The 21,611-nt window shown below is 38.8% G+C and overlaps 1 protein-coding gene and 1 non-coding gene across 3 annotated transcripts in view; both read left to right on the forward strand.

Annotated features, from left to right (window-relative positions):
• The window catches only part of LHFPL6 (LHFPL tetraspan subfamily member 6), a 259,074-nt gene that overhangs the window by 144,774 nt on the left and 92,689 nt on the right, over positions 1-21,611 (forward strand). The window lies entirely within an intron of this gene.
• LOC111540545 lies at positions 7,907-8,008 on the forward strand. Its single transcript, XR_002731022.1, has one exon. It is a non-coding gene; the product is annotated as a small nucleolar RNA U13 (small nucleolar RNA).

Here is a 21,611-nt window from a genome sequence, read left to right on the forward strand (position 1 = left end):
TTCGACAAAATGGAAAATGGGATTTGGTATTCAAATGATTTAGGTATTTTTATGCTAAAAATATTGATGGTATGTGGAAGCAAAGCCACACCTTTTCTCCTTTGATGGGAGCAGTGTGTATCTTTATATTCCGTTATTTCAGAGCATGCTGTGAAATTTCAACTTTTTCATTCCCCGTGTTCTTCCATGACTAACGCCGTTTGCAGCTCAGGGTGAAGGGCTGCCACCGGCCCAGCTGTAGCTGCTTTAGGGAGAGTGTTCTGTGTGCTCTGGGTGCCCAGGACATTTTGTTAAATGATTTAAACATGAAGCAGGTGAAACCACTTGACTTGGTTTTTTAGGGGGAGTTGGGGGCTTCTAAACAACAAAACTAACTTTCTCCCTGTTCTGGAGACTGGGAAGCCCATGACCCATGTCCAAGCAGATTTCGTGTCTGGTGAGGGCCCATTTTCTGATTCAAAGATGGCTTCTCTCCCTGTCCCGTCACAGGGTGGAAGGGCGCTTGGCTTTTATTGACAGAATCTCCAAAGTGAAAATAATAAAAGCAAAAAAGTGAAGGACACTCTACCGTCTACAATAATATAGTAACAACATTTATTTTTCCAGATGAGTTTAAAATGTCAGCAGTTATATGCATTGTGGCCTGTTGGATGAAAATATTGTATTTCCGCTCCTTAAACGTATCAGTAGGAAGACAAAAGTGATAATTTGTGTAATAATAAATTCACTCTGTCCACAAAAGGCAGCTCTTTAAAGCACTCATGATAATTCAGTGGTACTAAAATGGAATTACTGAAAGATCTAAGTACCAAAACTGAATCCAGCTCTCACCCAGGCATCCTTTGATTGCAACTCTTAAAGAAATGTTAGAGAGAAGAAATTGGAGTGTCACCAACCCAGAAGATCAAACGATGTTGGATTATATTTTAAAGTATTAACTATAGGTTTTGATCATCTTAGTTTCATTTTTCTGGATTATTAACCTGTCCTATAGAAATATAATATTTTATAATGAGACAAATTAGAAGATTATACTGATAGTTTGAGATCTAGTATTCCTTAAATTCTCCATTTTTCTTGAGAATCAGAAATCAGCTCTTGATTATCCCCAGGGATGAAGGGAAACTGGGTTGGACCAAAGCAATCAATAATTCTGAAATCAATTGCATTTGCCTAGGGAATGCAATAAAAGAACTCAATTGAAGTGTATCTTAGGAAGTCCATGTATACACTCAAAACCCCTGGGCCTGACCTTGACTTTGGCCTTATCCCATTGCTCTTAGGTGGCTGATGGGCTAGAACTGTATTGAAGAGAATGTTAGATTCTTCTTTTCCTTAACCATATCACACACGACTTGCTTGTTGAATTCTTTCTCCAGTCATGATACACATTGCAGTAATTTGTCTGTCTTGTTCAACTCACACCCATGCTGTTGAGTTAAAGAACGAATGAATGGACTACCTGCCCAGGGAAGGCAAGGGACTCACTTCATATCAGGTAGCTAGTCATGAGGTAGAAGTAGAAACACTCCCTTACCAATGACGTGGCCTGATTTTCACTTAGCTGCTGCTTCTATCAGCCTGGATTCCTTTGCTGGGGTACTAATACTTGCCTTGCCAGTGTTGAATATTTTAATGAAATTTAAGTGAGATAATCAAGGTAAGTTTTTTTTTTTTAATTTAAACATTATAAAAAACATGACACATAAAGTATTTTATTTGCTTTTTGAGATTAAGCGTTCTCTATTTTTAGGCAAAAGGTACTGCATAAGTTAAATGCCCATCATTATATACTTCAAGGCTACTCGTAATGGAAATACTGCATAAACCTAAAACTGATATAGCTTCATTCGTCCTTCTTAGTTGCCTAATGCTACCTTTTTTTTGCTCTAATGTAAATTCAATGAAATGTTGCTTAGATATTTTATTTGAGTAAACTAGGCTTCTTTTAAGCCATAACTGCTATGCCATCTCTTAAATGTAGTTCTTCAAGTAAAGCCAGTGAAAATGTATTCTATTAGGTGGAAGAATGACCTCAACTCTCAGGGTAAGCCAGAAAAAGAACGGCCTTGTGTATTCTTCTGCCTGGTATATGCAGGTGAGTGAAGTCAGCAGCCTTCTCTCTATCCCAAGTGTTCATAAAAAGCTTTTGAAAGGTTAGGATTCCAGGGAGGCCTCTTTGTTCCTGGCATCTCAGTTTATTCCAGGCTGCTTCTGGCACAAGTAGCAACAAGGTCACTGTCTCTGGGGGAAGGAAACTGAGACAGATGGACAAAACTAGAGGATGGTACAGAACTATAGAGAACAGAGCCAGCTAAGCAAGAGGAGAGCATTATAAAGGGAAATGGACTAGGATGCCCTGTTTTTAAACGGAGTGGCTGTCCCACTAATACTATCAATGGATATGTCTGTTTTTCACATCTAAATTTATGCATTGGCCATTATTCTTGCGGCTCTTCCTTTAGCTTGAATTACAGTCTTCAGCATCTTAATTGCGGTGCTTGAATGAGGCAGCAGAAGAGGAATGTGTGTGAGACGCCCGGTGTCTGGGTATCATCATCATGAGCCTAGCAGAGCCCTGCACAGAGTCCCGCAGTCACCCCACACTCCATGTGAGGCAGCACCGGGATCTGTAAAGAAAGGGAGAAGCGTCTCCTTACTGCTCCACTTTACATTTTTAAGGCATTATCGTAATATAGGAAATTGTAGTTTTACGTTCGCATTCACCAAAATTAAGTTGAAGGCTGTTATTTCTGAATTTGGTGATTTGTATCAAAACCTGGGCTAACTGGCTTAGTATGTAAGAGTTTCTCTTTGAAGGGCAAACATTTCAAATATTAAGTCCTCCTAGTACTCCATAATCTGGACTGGCTGAAGATTGTTTTCCAGTGCCATGTGCTGTGTTGATTTTCTTTTTCTGTGAAGCCTTGTCTGGATTAAACCTGTGTCCTGTGGATTGCTTCACTTCCCTCTGCAGCCCAGTGGGGAGTGGGACCAGCTGGTGTAATTCTGTTGACCTCATTTAAACTCTCTGTTATATACTCTTTTTTTTTTTTAACCTTGATATATCTTTACATAACACATTGTCTATAGAAAGTTCTTGTTCCTTTAAAGTGTGGGGTTCCTCTTGGGGCTTCATGAAGATCATATTCATTCAGTTCATGGCCCTGGTCCAAAAATAGTTTTTAAGCTCAGCTTATGCACGTGCATGCGGACACACACACACACACACACATTTCCTGTAGTTTTACACTTCTGCTTTCTATAGTTTTATTGCTATGCTTAGGTAGGATTTTTTTCACAATATTTAACAGGAATTACTTGAATATATACTAGAATCTTTAGATCTTTAGGAATATTAGTAAAGGGTGTAACTTGATAACGCTTTAAAAAAAGACCAGGAAAGGAGAAACTATTTGACTCAACCTACTTTATGAGACTTATTAAAAAGAAAATATTAACAGTAGAGACATATGCTGATAGGACAGGTAAGGAATTAAACTATCATTATAAGACCATGCGTTGTTACAAACAGCTTTTTATGTACTTTGTAAATGTACTACTTTCATCTTCTGAATAACATACATTTGAGTTCAAAACAAGCTCATTTAATAGCCTACAATAGTGCAAGTTTGATTTAGTGGCTTTTTGTGAAACAGTTCTCTTTCTTTGGCTAGGTTATGTAATAGGTTGGCTACAGGCCAATTGTTTCTCAGAAAAGGTTACCAATGATTATAAACCCCGATCTTCTTAAATCACAAAGCATATTCCCAGCTTGGAAATAAATTTACTTATAATAAAATCATAATGCCAACTGATGTTTTTCCTTTACCCATTGTTAATCACCCAATATCTTAGTTGCTGCAGAATAAAACAAAAGTTCAGGTTTTCTTGTTTTTATCAGAAATATGAACAAACTTAATAATATCTTCCACTGACTCTGTAAACTATATTTAATCACACCTCTCCCCCTTTCTAAATAAATAAGCAAACAAAATGGATCTCATGACTGGGAGAAAAACCTGACAAGTTTGCATTTTAGCTTCAGTGCACATTTCATGGGCAATCGTAAGCCAGCAACTGGTGTTTACAATCCAGCTATCTTCCAGAGAGTAGAAATAAAATATTACCTAATATTAGTGTGAGTTAGAATAAAACTCTTCATGGTAAATTTGTGGTAATTGAGGGTCCTAATATGTGATATCAGCTTTTGTTTTATTATTTTGACTTCTGTTGTGACATTAATCACATTTTTCTTTCCAGGTCAGGGTCCCTACTGCTCAGTTACTGTATGTTTATAGTCTAATTTAATTTTATAATTGAGCTAAGTAATATACGGTATGCGAAAATTTTACAGATCACAAAGTGGCCTATAGTAACATTAGCCGGAGCCATATGAGATGACTGATATTTGCCTGTTCTTGACCTACAGAAATGGTATTCACTTAGTTCAGACCTACCAAAACCCCACTATTTAATCATTCCAGTCAAGAAGCCACCCACTGAGTACACCTGGGTGAACTAGCAGCACCCACTGAGTGCGGGCAAAATCAGCTTGAAGTTCTTAGAATCTAAGCATGGATAGAGAGAGACACAGACATCTCTTTATATAGCCATTTCTAGGTAGATACCTCACACCCACACACCCACATACATATAGGTATTGTTTTAAGTCTTTTAAATGGATAGCTTTCTAAAATGAATTAGTGCTTTTATAACTCATTAAACTGACTAAACCAAACAAAATAGGAACTTTATGAACGAATCAGACATCAGAATGAACATCAACTCTTCTACTATGAATGCAGTACCATGATGCCAGCGGGACCTATTGAGTTATATTAGTTCTCACTGCAGTATCCCCAGACTTGTGCTTTTTAAGCTTTTGTCAGTTTTAACAGATTTTCTATTTTGTCTACTATTGTATCTCTGCTCTCATAGAACCTATAACAAGTACTAACTCCATTTATTTATGGCTTCTAACATTCTTTGGATTTAGAAAACAGGTCTAAAATATTAGAAAATATTATAAATTTATAATATTTTTAGGTAAAGCATAAAAGCAAATAATCTGTAAAACTGATGGTGTATGAGTTTCTCCTCCAAGGCAGAGCAAAGAGTTTTATGACTTGACTTTTGTGACTTGACTAGTTGATTCTCAGTTGTGTTCCAAATATGAGATTGTCAGATGAGTATTTGTGGATACAGGAGATGTTATAAGAAGCAGCCAGGGAAGGTAAATCTGATGCAGAGCTGCGGAAATTAGCAAACTATTCAATCTTAGTTTTAAATTCCTTTTTTTTTTTTTGCTACTTTCAGAATCTTTGAACTCTTAACCATTGACCTTGGAGGGACTTCGCAATTGAGTCACAGATATTGTGACTTCAAATCTTTAGGTTAATAGCACTCACTTTTCAGTGTGGGCTCCAGTGGTATCCACAATATTGAAATCTTAATTGCTTAGATGATTTGGCTCAGTCTGTATATCTTTCTTATGTTCTGTTCTGAAAATAAGTTCCATCATATAAATTAAAGGTAAGGCAGTCTGTTGTGTAAATTTAGGCTCATTTTAAATCCCAAACTTTAAACTGAATGTTAACTATTTCATAGTTACAGTATTTTTCAAATGACAAAATTGTAAATCTAGTTCTGTAAATAATATTGTGGGAAAATCACAACAATTGCAATGTCAGAAAATACTTTTCCTATCTGTACTACTTTTTCAGATTTTCTTAGTTCATATCCATTCACACCCTTGACCAGGACAAACTGGCACATTTTTTATTATAATGCTAACCGTTTATAACCATATAAGTAAAAATTACTTTATTAATTTGTCAGATTTAGAATTAGGTGTTAATGTGTTTGGTACATTAGTGTCTTAAGTACATTTTACACATATGTGTTTAGTGCATATTTCAAGTAACGGTCGTGAAATGTAGTGAGGAATATCACTGATCACTGAGAACAGAGGGTCAGTTTACAGTTGACGTGGACGTCGGTATCTGTGAGTGCTGGAGGCCTGTGCAGCGGAGGTGCAGTGGAAAAGCTTCCCTGGCTTGTGAGGCAAGTAGCACCTCCCTTGCCCTATTAAAGTTGCAGGCTAGGAATAAGTTTCCATTTGTGCATTGACATGGTTGAGGCAGTTTTAGAAGGTCTGACAGCACTGGGATTAGCTCCCCAGATCAGATGACTTCTAATGCATCTGCTCACATTGTTTTGCCAGCTTTCAATTGGCCAGGTTCCCCAGTAAGTTCTTTTCGTTGCAAATCTAATCCCCTGTACAAAGTAGAGTATTACTCTTAGTTTTGTCCTGAAATAAGCACATTAAGTAATTCATTGTAGTCTTCCAGTAAATGGTTCCTGTTGTACACATTTTAAATATTTCCAAATGATATTGTTAGATTAACATCAGTAAATTAAAAGTGTATTTCACCTGTCTGAATTTAACCAAAAGTTCTGTTAAAAAGAATTATAGCCATGTGATTTCTGTTAATGAGGCTTTTCCATATTTAAATCTAGAACTACCACCAGACCTGATCATAGCAATTTTGTACATTAAGTTATACATTGTTTACAGAAAATGAAAGTAGAGATACAAGAACGATGAATTTCTGTTGCACCTAATGTCTGCTCTTTTCATAATTACATAATTTAGCCAATGCACCAGATTCTTTAGATAAGCTTGTTCCCGCCTCTTTAAAGAATCCTTCTCTATTTTGCAAACTTCCCCACTTTCCTACCTGATGAATAAATGTGCAGTACAGACAAAGCTCCTGCACAGAAGCAGGTCGTATTCCATAATGTATTTGTTTGGACCTCAGAATATTATATTATGATAGGTAGGATCTGAGGCCAATAGGCAAGAGCATATTTAACACAAAATGTACCCTGAATAACAGTGCTATCAAACTGAGTCATCTTGGAGAACATTATTTCTATGAAAAGTGAGGCTTCCAAAAATTTAAATGCAAGCAACAAATCTGCTCTCACTGAAACTCTGTAGCTTTGAGATCTGTGCCTTCCCACCACCCCTGAGAACTGGGAGGAGACTCCCACAGTTCTGAACATGTGATTGATTTGGCCTGGTGCCTGGCTACAATTAAGGAGATTAGGAGTTTGGGAAGAGGGTAGCACAAATATTCTGGGTCAAGGAATTAGAATGAAGGTGGGAGGACTATGTGAAGGGTCTGGATGAGGAAAGAGGAATGGAAGAACATCCCCAGATGAATTCCCTCCTTTTTCCTTATGGTTTCTCCTTATCCTTCCTCTTTCTCACTTTCCAGACTTTTCAGAATTATCAGTAATTTATGAAGGGTGGAGAAGACCAATGGCCCAAATACTATACTAGGTCGGGGATGGATCTCCCTCTTCTTGCATCCCTCCCTGTTCCTCTCTTGATGTGTGAGAACTCAACCCTTGAGTGACCTTGGTGCCACTGAGAAGTAGATAGTTGATGCTGAGCCCTGGGTGCAGAATATACTCCACGTGTTGTTGAAGAGGCCTGAAGTCCAGTAGCAACAGGTGAGGGAAAAGGGATTCCTCTTTCAGGCTGTCTGGGCTTGCAGGTCTTATCAGTTAGATGTGTGATATTACTGCTTTTCATTTAGTACACACAGTATCTTTCATGGAGTACTCTGCAACTCAAGAATTCCAGGTCTGATCTTACCTATGGGGTGGAGTTTAATGAATCTGATGAAAAATTGGCAGTTCAACCAGGGTCCTCTTAAAGACTTGATTCCTAAGTTAGATATATCAATTTAAAAACATGTAGTGAAGTATATGCATTATGAACAGTAAGAGAAAGTTTAAAAAAGTTTATAACTTTTCACTTATAATTTCATCTGTTTTTGAATAGAGAGTCTGCACCGTACTAAATGGGCACACTCAAATTCAGTGCATATTGATCCTTTTGTGGTTCATAAGTGTGATGATTGAGTTTCACAGTAATATGTGAGATGTGCCTCCTTCAGCCTTATTAGGATGTTGGCACATTACCCATCTGATATAAACAAAAATCAGTACATATTTAACTCTATGTTCCTATACAAGGCCAACTTAGATTCGTGGTTTGAAAGGATTTGGGCTCTAATTTGTTCATTTAATAGTCTGTGGCTAATTAACTGAGTTGGTTAGAATTCAGCTCTAGGGAGCTTAAGGTCAAGGGCTCAATTTCCCTGTGGACCAGTTTATCTTTTCTGTTTCATGGTCATTGATTACACTCGTAATCCCTATTCAGGTGACTTACAAAGTTATGTTATTGATTATGACGGATTGGATATGGACAAATTAAAGCAAAACCTTTACCAGAGCAAATTTATTGCATATAGTTGACAGGTCGAAATGGCATGCCACTTAGTATCGTGAAGTTTGCTATTGGGTGGGACCTAAATGAAAATACCGGCTTTACCACTTAACTAGAGGGCAATATGGTTTACTTTCCTAAATCTTAGTTTCTCTATCTACACAGTGAAGATGGTATCAGCCTCTTAGGGAAGCCTTGAGGATCACTGAGGTCCTCAGATACAGTGTTAGTTGTGGTACACAGTTGGTACATGATCTTTGTTTACACTGGCCCAGTTCTCTCAGGGTATACTGTCCCATGCTGCATGTCCTAGGGCCTCTGCTTACTCTGTGCTCTGCAGATGGTATCTGCTTAACTTCTGCACCCACCATAGTTCATCAATAGCTCTCTCCAGCTATACATCAGGAGAGCTTGAGAGCTTGCCTGTGAGGACAGTTTGTTCAGTGATTTCTCCTATTTCATAGCACCTTTCAACTAAATGGTTCTGAGTGATAGGAGTTACAGTGCATAGGAGAGGATGGGAGTCTCATAGAAACATACACAAAAGATAAGTAGGCCTACTCTGTTGGAGGAGATTACATAGATGGCCTTCAGGCTGTATCTGAATCTTCACATTTCTTCCACTTTATCAGGGCCTTCCAGTGAGTTCTCATCCTGAAGTCATTTTCAAGTTTGTGCTCCTAACTACCCTGCTCATTTCCTCGTTTGTAAATTTGTTCATCTCCCAGGAGAGGGCTAGAAAGTAATAGGTATCATAAAGAAGACTTGGCATACAAATTATAAATAAGATCAATAAAAATATGACGGAATGATGCTTTTTAATTCTCCTTCTAAGATTATTAGCTCTTTTTTGTGGAGAGAAAAATGCAAATGTGATGCTAATTATGAAGATCCATCTGTTATACTTAAAGTACCACAGGAAAAAAAAGCCTAAATTTAAAGCTCTTCTATAGTACTTTGCAACCTTTGAAGACTCATTTTGGAGAGGCTGTTTCCATTTCAAACAAACTTTGATGTTCTCTAAGGCAGGATGTCTACCTGAAAGACTCTGAGTTGCTATTTGAAGAGGCCAGTTTATTCTGATGTACCACTATTTTTTGTTTGTTTTATTCTGCTGTACCAAATATGTAGTTAATGGACAACTGAATAATTATTTGGAAAGAATTGTTAAATAAATGATGAAAAGCAGACATTAGGTAACTACCAACCCCTGAGTACTTACTCAGCTCAGAATTTGTTTCTTTTAATACCCTTCCTGGGCAGGGATTCCAAAGCGTACTTTAATAAACATCTATTGAAATCTGTTCTATACTAAGACTGAGCATTCTCCTGGTAATTTGGGTCAGGTCCAATTTAGGAGCTGGGTGAGAAATTCATCTGACCTCTCTCATCCTGTGTTTTTTAATTTGTAAAACTGGAAAAGTTATTTTCAATAAATCTTCACAAAGTCCCAAGGTAAAGAACCTAAGTATTGTTAAAGCCCCAAATTCATGTTCTTTCCATTGTGTGATGTGATGTCATACGGCATTTATAAGTTTTATAAGTTTATAAGATTTGTAAGTTATCAAGGTACAGGGACTGAGTCCATTTCATGCTGCTGTAATAGAGTACCACAGAATGGGTAATTAATAAACAATAGAAGTTTGCTGAGCTTATAGTTCTGGAGGTTGGGAAGTTCAGGATCAAGGGGATGTGTCTTGTGAGGACCTTCTTGCTGCATGATAATAAGACTGAAAGCATCACATGGTGACAGTATGCACAAGAGTTAGCAGGACAGGACTGAATTCACTCCTGTGATAATGACAAACTCACTCCTGAGGTAATGCCATTAGTCCATTTAATAAGGGCATCCCTGCCCCTGTGGCTTTGCTGGACTCAGTCCACCCAGCAGGTCTTACAGGTTAAAGTCTTGTGCCTCCAGTTTTTCCAGGCTGGAGTTGGACACTGGTGACTGTGGTTCATGGTCTCAGGGCCCACACCACTCCCATGGCTCCACTAGGCATTGCTCCAGCAGGGACTCTCTCCAGTGGTTCCACCCCTGTGACAAGTCTTTGCCTGAACCCCCAGGCTGTCTGTAACATCCTTTGATACCTAGGTGGAGGCTGCCATGGCCCCACAACTCTTGCATTCTGTGTGCCTTCAGAATTAGCACCATATGGATGTTACCAAGATTTATAGCTTGTACCTTGTGGTGTGGCAGGTGAAGCCACACCTCAGCTCACTTGAACCATGGCCAGAGCATGCTGAGGGATGCTGTCCCAGAATTCCAGAAGTGGAGTCGCAAGGCAGTGTAGGGCAGCGAATGTTGAAGTCTTGTAGGCGCCTCTCTGGAAATCTTGCCCTTGAGGTTCTAGCTTGCCTTGAAGATCTCTGAAATGCCTTCAGGGTCATTGTCCTATAGTCTTGATGAGTAGAACCTGGCTTCCTTCTATCCATGTGAATCTGTTTAGCAAACGTCTCTTGGTCACACCTTTAGTATTCTCTCCTGAACAAACTTTTTTATTCTTTATATGTTCAGGCTGATAGTTTTCCAAATCTTGGCATTCTACTTTCCTTTTAATTATAAATCCCATTTTTATGTCATTTCTCTCTTCCTTCATTTTACTGTAAGTATCTAAAAGAAGCCATGCGCAGCTTGAACACTTTGCTGCTTAGATATTTCTTCTGCCAGATATCCTAGTTCCTCACTCTTAAGTCCTGCCTTCCACAAAGTTCTAGGACCTGGACTTAATTCTATGAAGTCCTTTACAACTGTATAACTAGGATAAAGGATGGCCTTTATTCCACTTTCCAGTGCTCCTTGACTTATGATGTGTTTACATCTTGATAAACCCATTGTATGTTGAAAATACAGTACGTCAGAAATACATTTAACACACCAAACCTACTGAACATCATAGCTTAGGATAGCCTACCATAAACATGCCCAGAATGCTCATATTAGCCTATAGACAAAAGCCTATTTTATAATCAAGTATGGTATATCTCATGTAATTTATTTAATACTATATTGAAAGTGAAAAACAGAATGGTTGTATGGGTACTGAAAGAACCATTTCTATTGAATGCATATTACTTTCACACCATCATAAAGTAAAAAAATTGTTTAAGTTGGGGACCATCTATATCTGTTTCTCATGTCTATTTGATACTATATCAGAATGGCCCTTACACTCCGTATTTCTACCAACATTCTGACCATGACGAGTTAAGTAATCCCTAGGAAGATTTAGGTTCTCTGTACAGCTCTTGTCTTCTTCTGAACCCTCACCAGAATTGCCCTTACCACTCCATTTATAGCAATCCAGGCTTTTACTAGCCTGCTGCTCCAAATTTTTCCAGCCTATATCCATTACTCAATTCTAAAGCTGCCTCCACTTTTCAGGTATTTGTTATAGCAACAACCCCATTCTGTGTACCAATTTTCTGCCTTAGTCTGCTTTATGCTGCTATAACACAACACCAGAGATTTGGGAGTTTATAAAGAAATGAAATTTATTCTGCTCATGGTCTGGTGGCTGGGTATTCCAAGACTGAGGGACTGCATCTTGTGAGGGTCTTCTTGCTGTGTCATCCCATGGCAAGAAAGCAGGAGGGCAAAAGAGTGCACATGAGAGACACAGGAAGAAAAGGGGACAGAGCTCATCCTTTTCTCATGAACCAACTCCAGCAATAAATAACCAATGCCCATGTTAATTAATTACTCCCATAATAACATCATTAATGCATTTATGAGGGCAGAACTCTTGTGACCTAATCACCTCTTAAAGGTGCCACTTCTAGACACCATTGCCTTGGGGATTCAGTTTCCAACACATGAACTTTGGAGGATGCATTGAAGCCACAGCAGGGACTAATGGAAGACACTAGGTATTTTCAACTCTCTGAAAAAGGAGAGAAAGAGAGAGAGAGAGAGAGAACAAGCTTCACTTAGCTCAGGAACTGAGCCATGAGGGCCAGCTCTGATTGAGGACAGTAGTATTTGAAATGATCCCTGAGTTGCTCTCACCATAAAAGCCAGGGATGGAATTTTGAGAAGGAGATTGTTCTCAATAGTGCCAAATGCTGCAGAGAAGTCCAAAAGAGGGAGAACAAAGACAAGGCAAAAATTCACAGTGCAAAAAAACAGAATAGAATTACAGAGCCTGAAGAACCTCTGAAATCTTCATTAATATGATACACATACCAGAAAACTCAGATCAAGAAAGAGAGACACTTAGGCAGAGCTACATAGCTAATCAGCAGTCGTTCCCAGATCAGTTCTGTCTCCTGATTCCCATCCTGTGCCCTCTCCTTTCATGCCCTCCCTTCCCCTTGTAGCTAGTTAGTGCCCATACAGACCCTCTAGCACTTTCCAAAGTTTTGATTGTAATGATATTTTAAATGTGAACGTCAGTCTCACCAGAAAGTTTCTCCACACATGGAAACTTATTTGGGGCAATATAAGTGTTAAACATATTCTTCTTAAGGTTTGCTCAAGAGCTTCTTATACTGAAAAACTTACACATCATCTCTTAATAGCTAAGAATATGTACCCTGATAATAAATAAAGGGAATTTGTGATATGACATTTATAATAATTTAACAGAATACTTTTTGACATATTCAAATTTTTCAATTTTCTAATTTTTTTAAAAAAGACTCAGTTCTTTCACATGACCATACAAGACTATTTGATATGTAGAGACACCTAAAGAAGTTTTAGCCAGCCAGGGGTGGTGGCTCATGCCTGTAATCCCAGCCTGAGGCAGGCGGACCACCTGAGGTCCGGAGTTCAAGACTAGCCTGGCCAACATGGTGAAACCCGGCCTCTACTAAAAATACAAAATTAGCCGGGCACGGTGGCACGTGCCTGTAATCCCAGCTACTTGGGAGGCTGAGGCAGGAGAATTGCTTGAACTGGGGAGGCGGAGGTCACCATTGCACTCCAGCCTGGGCAACAAGAGTGAAACTCTGTCTCCAAAAAAAAAAAAAAAAAACAAAAAACTTTAGTCCAGGTGCAGTGCAGTGGCTGGCTTACAGCTTTAATCCCTTTAATCCCAGCTCTTTGGGAAGCTGAGTCAGGCAGATTGCTCGAGCCCAGGAGTTCAAAACCAGACTGAGACACATGCTGAAATCCTATCTCTACAAAAAATACAGTAATTAGCTGGGCATGGTGGCATGTGCCTATAATCCTAGCTACTTGGGAGGCTGAGGTGAGAGGATCACTTGAGCCCAGGAGGTCAAGGCTGCAGGGGGCCATAATCATACCTCTGCACCCCAGCCTGGGTGACAGAGTGAGACCCTGTCTCAAAGTAATAATAATAAAGTATTTTGTTTTTTTTTTTTTTTTCAGGAATTCTGAATTTAATTGATGAGAAATTGAAGCAATATATCAGGAAGGCAGTAGACTTTTTCCTCCATTTTCCTCCATAGTGGTCCTATAAATTGCTGCCCCAGCCATATTTTAAATCCCTATGGCTAGGTTAGTTTAGGTGTTTTGTTCAGTATTTTTCACTTCCTGATCAACTAATAGCCTAATAAACAATGCACTTAACAAAGCAGGGACCTGGTGCGGTGGCTCACACCTGTAATACCAACACTTTGGGAGGGAGAGGCAGGAGGATCATTTGGCCCAGGAGTTTAAGGCCAACCTTGAGCAACAGAGAGATCCTTTCTCCAAAAAAACAAAAAACAAAAACAAAAACAAAATTAAATGAGTTGGCATGGTGGCACCTGCCTGTGGTCCCAGCTACTCGGGAGGCTTGTATTAGTCCATTTTCATGCTGCTGATGAAGACATACCTGAGTCTGGGTATTTTACAAAAGAAAGAGGTTATTGGACTTAGACTTTCACATGGCTGGGGAGGCCTCACAATCATGGTAGAAGGTAAACGGCACATCTTACATGGCAGTACACAAGAGAAGAGAGCTTGTGCAAAGAAACTCCCATTTTTTAAAACCATCAGACCTCGTGAGAGTCATCCACTATCACGAGAACAGCACAGGAAAGACCCACCCCTGTAATTCAATCATCTCCCACCAGGTTCCTCCCACAACACGTGGGAATCGTGGGAGTTACAATTCAACATGAGATTTGGGTGGGGACACAGCCAAACCATATCAAGGCTGAAGCAGGAGGATTGCTTGAGCCCAGGAGATCAAGGCTGTAGTGAGCCATGAGTGCACCTCTGCACTTCAGTCTGAGTGACAGAGCAAGACCCTGTCTCAAAAACGACAGCAATAAGAACAAAAACAAGGCAGGTATCAAGCTCCAAGAAAGGGTCTGTCTGTGTAACTGGAGATTATAAATAAAGTCAAAGAAAGGGCCTATGTATTTGCTCTCTGTTTTCTGTTTGTTTATGTACATTTGTATATAAATTTGTATATAAAGACTCATATCTCACTTTGTTGCCCAGGTGTGTCTTGAACTCTCTGCCTCAAGCAATCCTCCCACCTTGGCCTCCCAGAGGGCTTAAATTACAGGCATAAGCCACCACACCTGACGGGCTCACTGTTTTCTAAACAGAGTATAGACTACACCAAAGCTCTGGGCTCTGAGCCAACCCAGAGTAACACTATGGAATTGACTAAATTTGTCTTTAAATTTATACCTACCACCTTCACCCAGTCATTATACTTACCTCTTCCTTAGGAAATGTGATATATCATTGCAGTCTCTCCAGATAACTCTCTAAGGTATCTTCTGCTCATCTGAGCTACAGGTTATATGATCTCTCTCTCAGTGTCCTTTTAAGCCATGATGAGACTTCTTCCTCTAATACATACTTTACCATTCAGGCTCTGTGTATTAACTGATTAAACTTAAAAATAGTTACTTAATGAGGTTGGACTAGAGAAGACTATAGCCACCGTTACTGCATTAGTTCATTTTCACACTGCTGTAAAGAAATACTTAAGAGTGGGTAATTTATAAAGAAAAGAAGTTTAGTTGACTCACAGTTCTACAGACTGTACAGGAAGCATAGCAGCTTTTACTTCTGCAGAGGCCTCAGGGAGCTTTTAATCATGGTAGAAGGCAAAGGGGGAGTGAGGGAGGCACTTCACATGCCAGAGAAGGAGAGAGAGAGAGAGCAGGGAGGTGCTACAGGCTTTTAAACAACCAACTCTCACGAGAACAGCACCAACGGGGATGGTGTTAAACCATTCATGAGAAACTACCCCCATGATCCAATCACCTCCTACCAGGCCCCATCTCCAACATTGGGATTTATAATTTGACATGATATTTGGGGCAGGGACAAAGATCCAAACCATATTATTATACCCTAGACCCCTCTGAATCGTATGTCCCCCTCATATTGCAAAATACAATCATGCCTTCCCAACAGTTCCCCCAAAGCCTTAACGCATTCCAGCATTAACTCAAAAATCCAAAGTCTAAAGTCTCATCTGAGACAAAGCTAGTCCCTTCCTACTATTTGCCTGTAAAATCAAAACAAGTTAGTTACTCTGAAGATACAATGCACATATAGGCATTGGGTATATTCTGAAAAGGAGAAATTGGTCAAAAGAAGGGGGCTACAGGCAAGTCCAGGACCCAGCAGGATAATCATTATATCTTAAAGTTCCAAAATAATCTCCTTTGACTGCATGCCTCACATCCAGGGCACACTGGTGCAAGGAGTGGGCTCCCAAAGCCCTGGGCCATTCCATCCCTGAGGGTTTGCAGGGTTCAGCCCCCTTGGCTGCTCTCAAGGACTGCCAATGAGTGCCTGTGGCTTTTCCAGGCACATGGTGCAAGCTGTTGTTGGATCTAACATTCTGGGGTCTGGAGGATGGTAGCCCTCTTTTCACAGCTCCACTAGGCAGTGCCTCAATGGGGACTCTGTGTGGGGCTCCAACTCCACATTTTGCCTCTGCACTACCTTAGTAGAGGTTCTGCATGAGGGCTCCATCCCTGCAGCAGGCTTCTACCTGGACATCTAGGCTTTTCTGTACGTCCTCTGAAATCTAGGTAGAAGCCCCCAAACCTCAACTCTTGTACTCTGCATACCTTCAGGTTTAATACTTTATGGAAGTTGCCAAGGATTAAGGCTTTCACCCTCAGAAACTGTGGCCTGAGCTTTACCTGGGCCACTTTGAACCACAGCTGGAGCTGAAACGCTGGGATGCAGGAAGCAGGGTTCTGAGTCTGCAGAGGGCAGTGTGGCCCAGGGCCTGGCCCAATAAACCATTCTTCCCTCTTTGGCCTCTGGGCCTGTGATGGGAGGGGCTTCCCTGAAGGTCTCTGAAATGCTTTCAAGGCCTTTATCTCATTGTCTTGGATATTAGCACTTGGCTCCTCTTTACATATGCAAATTTCTGCAGCCTGGTTAAATTCCTCCCCTGAAAATGGGCTTTTCTTTTCTACCATATGGCCAGGATGCAAATTTTCCAAACTTTCATGTTCTGTTTCCCTTTTAAATATAAGTTCCAATTTCAGTTCATTTATTTACTTATGTATATGACCATAGGTGGTTAGAAGCAACAAGGTCACATCTTGAATGCTTTGCTGCTTAGAGATTTCTTCCACCAGATACCCTAAATTATCAATCTCGAGTTCAAAATTCCACTGATCTTTAGAGCAGGGGCACAATGCAGCCAGGCTGTTTGCTAAAGCATAGCAAAAGTGACCTTTACTCCAGTTTCCAGTAAGTTCCTCGTTTCCATCTGAGATCTCCTCAGCCTGGACTTCACTGTCTATATCACTATCAGAATTTTGGTCACAACAATTTAACAAGTCTCTAGGAAATTCCAAACCTTTTTTCATTTTTCTGTCTCCTTTTGGGTATCCCAGATGGTTCTAGCCTCTGCCTGTTACCTAGTTCCATACTTTTAAGTATCTTTATAGCAATGTCCCTCTTCTGGGTACAAATTTTTATATTAGTTAATTCTTGCACTGCTGTAAAGAAATACATGAGACTTGATAATTTATTAAGGAAAAATATTTAATTGGTTCATGGTTCTTCAGGTTGTGCAGAAAGCATAGAAATTTCTGCTTCTAGGAAGTCCTTGGGGAACTTTGAATCCTGGTGAAGGCAAATGGGGAGAAAGGCACTTCCCATAGCCAGAGCAAGAGGAAAAGAGGAAGTGGGGACGTGCTGCATACTTTTAAACAACCAGATCTCATGAGAACTCACTCACTATCATGAGTACAGCACCAAGGGCGATGGTGTTAACAATTTGTGAGAAACTGCCAACATGATCCAATCACCTTCCACCAGGCCCCAACACCAGCATTGGAGATTACAATTCGGCATGATATTTGGGCAGGGAGACAGATCCAAACCATATTCATTACCCATTATAATGATGTCTAAGAAAAGCAGGATTAAATGGAGAGTTAAAATCTAGAATTACAGTAATAACAACAATACTGATAATATGATTATAAAAGCACAGCAGCTTACATGTTTTGAGCACTTACCATCTACCAGAATATATAAGCCTTTTTATATTATAATAAGTCTGTAAAGTTTCTCACCTTTTGAATGAGGAGAGGTCTAGGCGGGTTATAAAATATATCCGAGGATTTAGAGCTGTGGATTTTATCACAGGTCTGTTGAGTTCCAGTGGCTTAACTACTGTGCAATCAAGTGGTTGAGTGGACCCAACATGTAGGTCACTCTTAGGATCCACATATACCTCCCATTGTTGGGGCCATAGCTGTATTTAATAGCTATTATTAGGCACACACTGGGATGTTGAAAAGTCACACTAACTCAGGAAATTACAGTGATCAACATGATATTGATGTGAACCTGCCACAGGTATGACCACACAAACCATAACATCGCTGTGCTTTATAATACATAATTTTAGAGAACAATGATTTAATATTTGTTGATAACCTGCAGATGAGGGGAAAAGTTGTTTTATAAGGTAGTATAGTTTATAAGTATTGGTAGGAACTAGAAGGTTAAAAACTTTTGACCAGGTGGGCAAGGGCTATGGAGAAGAAATATGTGTATCAAGAATTGCCATCAGAAGAAAGGAAGGGATTGAATAAAAATGAATAGGGCAATGAAAAGGGAAGAGATGTTTCTCTAGACTAAAGCTGTTGTCATGTATGATATAATTCAGTTATTCATTTGTTTGTTACTTTTTATTTAAGCAAGCTCTACTCATTTAAAAAATTTTAACAGGACATCAAAAATAAAAATTATATTACTCATAATTTCACAACTTTACTGATATCATTAACATTGAAGTACATCTTTCTTCAGCTATTTTTCTCCACATGTTATATTTTATTTTGGGATCTTTTTGCATGTACTCCTCTAGAATGTTCACTGTCTGCACCCAATTTTCTTATATTACTGGTTTTCAAATGATTTGGCCTCAGGACCCCTTTACATGCTTAACAATTGTTGAAGACTCCAGAGGATTCTGGTTTATACAATTGATATTTACCTTAGTAAAAATTAAAACTGAGAAAAGCTTAACATATTTATATAGTTATTAATTTAAAAATAATATTAAAACCGAATACATGTTAATATAAATAAATATATTTTCCAGAACAAAAGAATAGTTAAGGGTGACATTGTTTTCCAATTTTTTGTGAGCATCACTTCTTTAGTGACTGGTTTAATAGAAAATAGCTAAGTTCTCATATGTGTGCATACGACCTGTTTCAATATGTTGTTTTGATTGAAAATATGAAGAAAATACAGGTTCATAAAATATGTAGTTATTAAAGTGGCATTTTAATAGCATTTTGAGATAATTTTGAATATTCTTCTTTGATGCCACACCAAAACTTGACAGGTAGTTGTTTCTAAAGGTTGGTTGAAATGTGGAATCCATGAGTTCTTCGTATTTCGCTGTCTATGTATATTTTATATATATATGTAGTAAATCCACCATCCTGTCTTGCATTTTGAATGGAGACTTTACCCATGCATAATTCTGTAACATTGTACATTAGTCATTTGGAAAATAACATTCTGAGTTATATAGAACTTCTACATGTTGATACATTTTACTTTATAATATATAAAATATCATATAATGACCTCACCTAAAGGTCTTTAAGTATCGAGAAGCTACCAAGCATACTGTGACAGAAACAAATCTTCCAAAATTCTTGTATTTGCTTGAGAGCTCAAATTTTACCATTAGCAACTAACAACTGTCAATGTGGATTCACTTTCCTCTTGGATAAAACATTTGCCCATTGCTCAAGTCTGGACAACAATACTTTGTCCTTTGTTGTTTCAAGTAAATATTTTCATATGAAAAAAGGTTAATTTGGCTAAAAACCCAAAAACTCATAACACAAGTGCTTTATCTCAAGATAGCCATCATCTTTCTATGTGCGTATTTCTCATTTTGTCACAGAATATTAAAAAGATATGTACTCAGAGGTTTATTTACTTCTTTATCAAGGATATTCTTAAATAACATTAGCATGTTTTTATTGCAAGCGTGGAGGTAAAGTCTACATGGCCGGAAGTAGTACAGTTTGGTGCTGCAAGCTTGACTCATGCTAAGGGCCATGCGATTTAACCTACCATTTCATTTGGGCCATCAGTGAGCATGTCAGCTTTGTGAAAATGGGTAGTAACATTACAATGTTACTATGAAAGCAAGTTTAAAAACAATTTAACCTGGCACCAAAATGATTGACATGTTTATAGCAATTTGACTGCTATATAATATGCAAAGGAAAAAATGAAATTGGAATCACTCATGTTACAAATGCTTGAGAGAGAAATAGCATCAGAGCAGAAAACATGGATTCTGGAGTTAGAATCCTGCTGCCTTCTTTGTATGCTTATTAGCTGTATGACTTTGGACAAGTCATTTAATTTCCCATTCTTCATCTGTAAAAGGTCAATAATACATTTTCTTACAAAGAGGTTGTAAAGGCAAAACAAGGCTGTGTGGAAAGTGCCTGATATAGTACCCAACATATAGTAGGTCTTCCCTAACTAGAAGCTGTTATATTTTTATTAATGGGAAAAGATCTCCCCAAATCAAGGTCTGGGGCCAAGCGGTCTCTTATCTAGATCCATGCTGCCTCTGAGCATGCAAATCAAAGAATCCATATGTAGATGTGGTTGCAGGATGTGGGAAGAAAAATAGGAATCCAAAAGGCTGATACAAGAGTCTGTAAGAGTCATCAAAACAGAAAGAGGGTCACAGATAGCAGGCTCTTTGCTGTCTTCTCCCAGAGAGCTAGGGAAACAGGAGCAGAAAATCAGTGGGTTGAAGGGAGTAGAAGAAACAAATTTCATCCCAAATGAGGTTCCTGGTGACTGCTGGATTATTCAAACTTCCTGGCTGAGAGAGCTGGTTTACAGGGCCAGGGTGGGATGGATAGGAATTCTTACACTTTCAGAGTGAATAAGAATTTTTTTGCCTACATGACAGCTTTGAGCTGCAATCAAGGGCTTCAAATTTCCACAACATCTGAGGTCACTCATTTTATACTTAACTTGCCAGTTTTGTTATTATTTCCAGTGTCATATTGGATTCTTGGTAATAGTTGTTTATCATTGAATATCAGACTGACACTAATTCTTTCTCTGGGGTCTTCTGTACAGATCACTGACTTTGAACAGATGTACATGTCCAGCTGTCTGCAACCTTGTCAGGGGTTTCCTCTGGCTTAATTGGTACTTTTTGATATTTATTAAGCACTCCTCAACATGATGAATCATCAAAGGATTATGTGTATAACATGCCCTTTACTTTATATAAAGTGTATTAAAGATAGAATTGCACATGTGCATTTATCATGTAAGTTATAAAGCTCTTGATCCCCCCAAAATGCCAGTCATTTCCAGTACTTAGCTTTGTTAGAATTTCTTTTATTTTTTAGTTGATTGGTTGACTTGTTCTCTAGAGTTAAATATACATCATGGTGAGAGTTAGGTGCTATTTAGAAAAAAAAGGATTACTCACCAAATTAGTTGTTTCTTAACAACTTACTGATAGATACTTAATTATCAGAGCCTTATAACAATTTAGAGGTAGGAGAGCTTAGCTGGCCAGCTTAGTTCTCCTACCTCTAAATTCGCATAAGGCTCCAATCTGTTGATTTTAGCATCAGAAAGCAAGATCTAGTGACTGAATAGCTTGAATGGATTTTTGCATATGTATTTCTTAGCCTCATAGGAGGATAACTGGAAAATAATTTATTTTCTGTTTTGGTATTTGTTTTCATATTAACAACATATGTATTCTATATTTCAGCCATAAAATTGGGGTAAAACAAAAATGTTTAGTCATCTGTTCAGTGATAGATTGACTGACTGACTAACTAATTAATTGATTCAGTGACCATGTGTCGGCTGCTTATTATGTGGCAGGCAGTG

The sequence above is a fragment of the Piliocolobus tephrosceles genome, chromosome X, assembly GCF_002776525.5.
Source record: "Piliocolobus tephrosceles isolate RC106 chromosome X, ASM277652v3, whole genome shotgun sequence".
NCBI lineage: Eukaryota > Metazoa > Chordata > Mammalia > Primates > Cercopithecidae > Piliocolobus > Piliocolobus tephrosceles.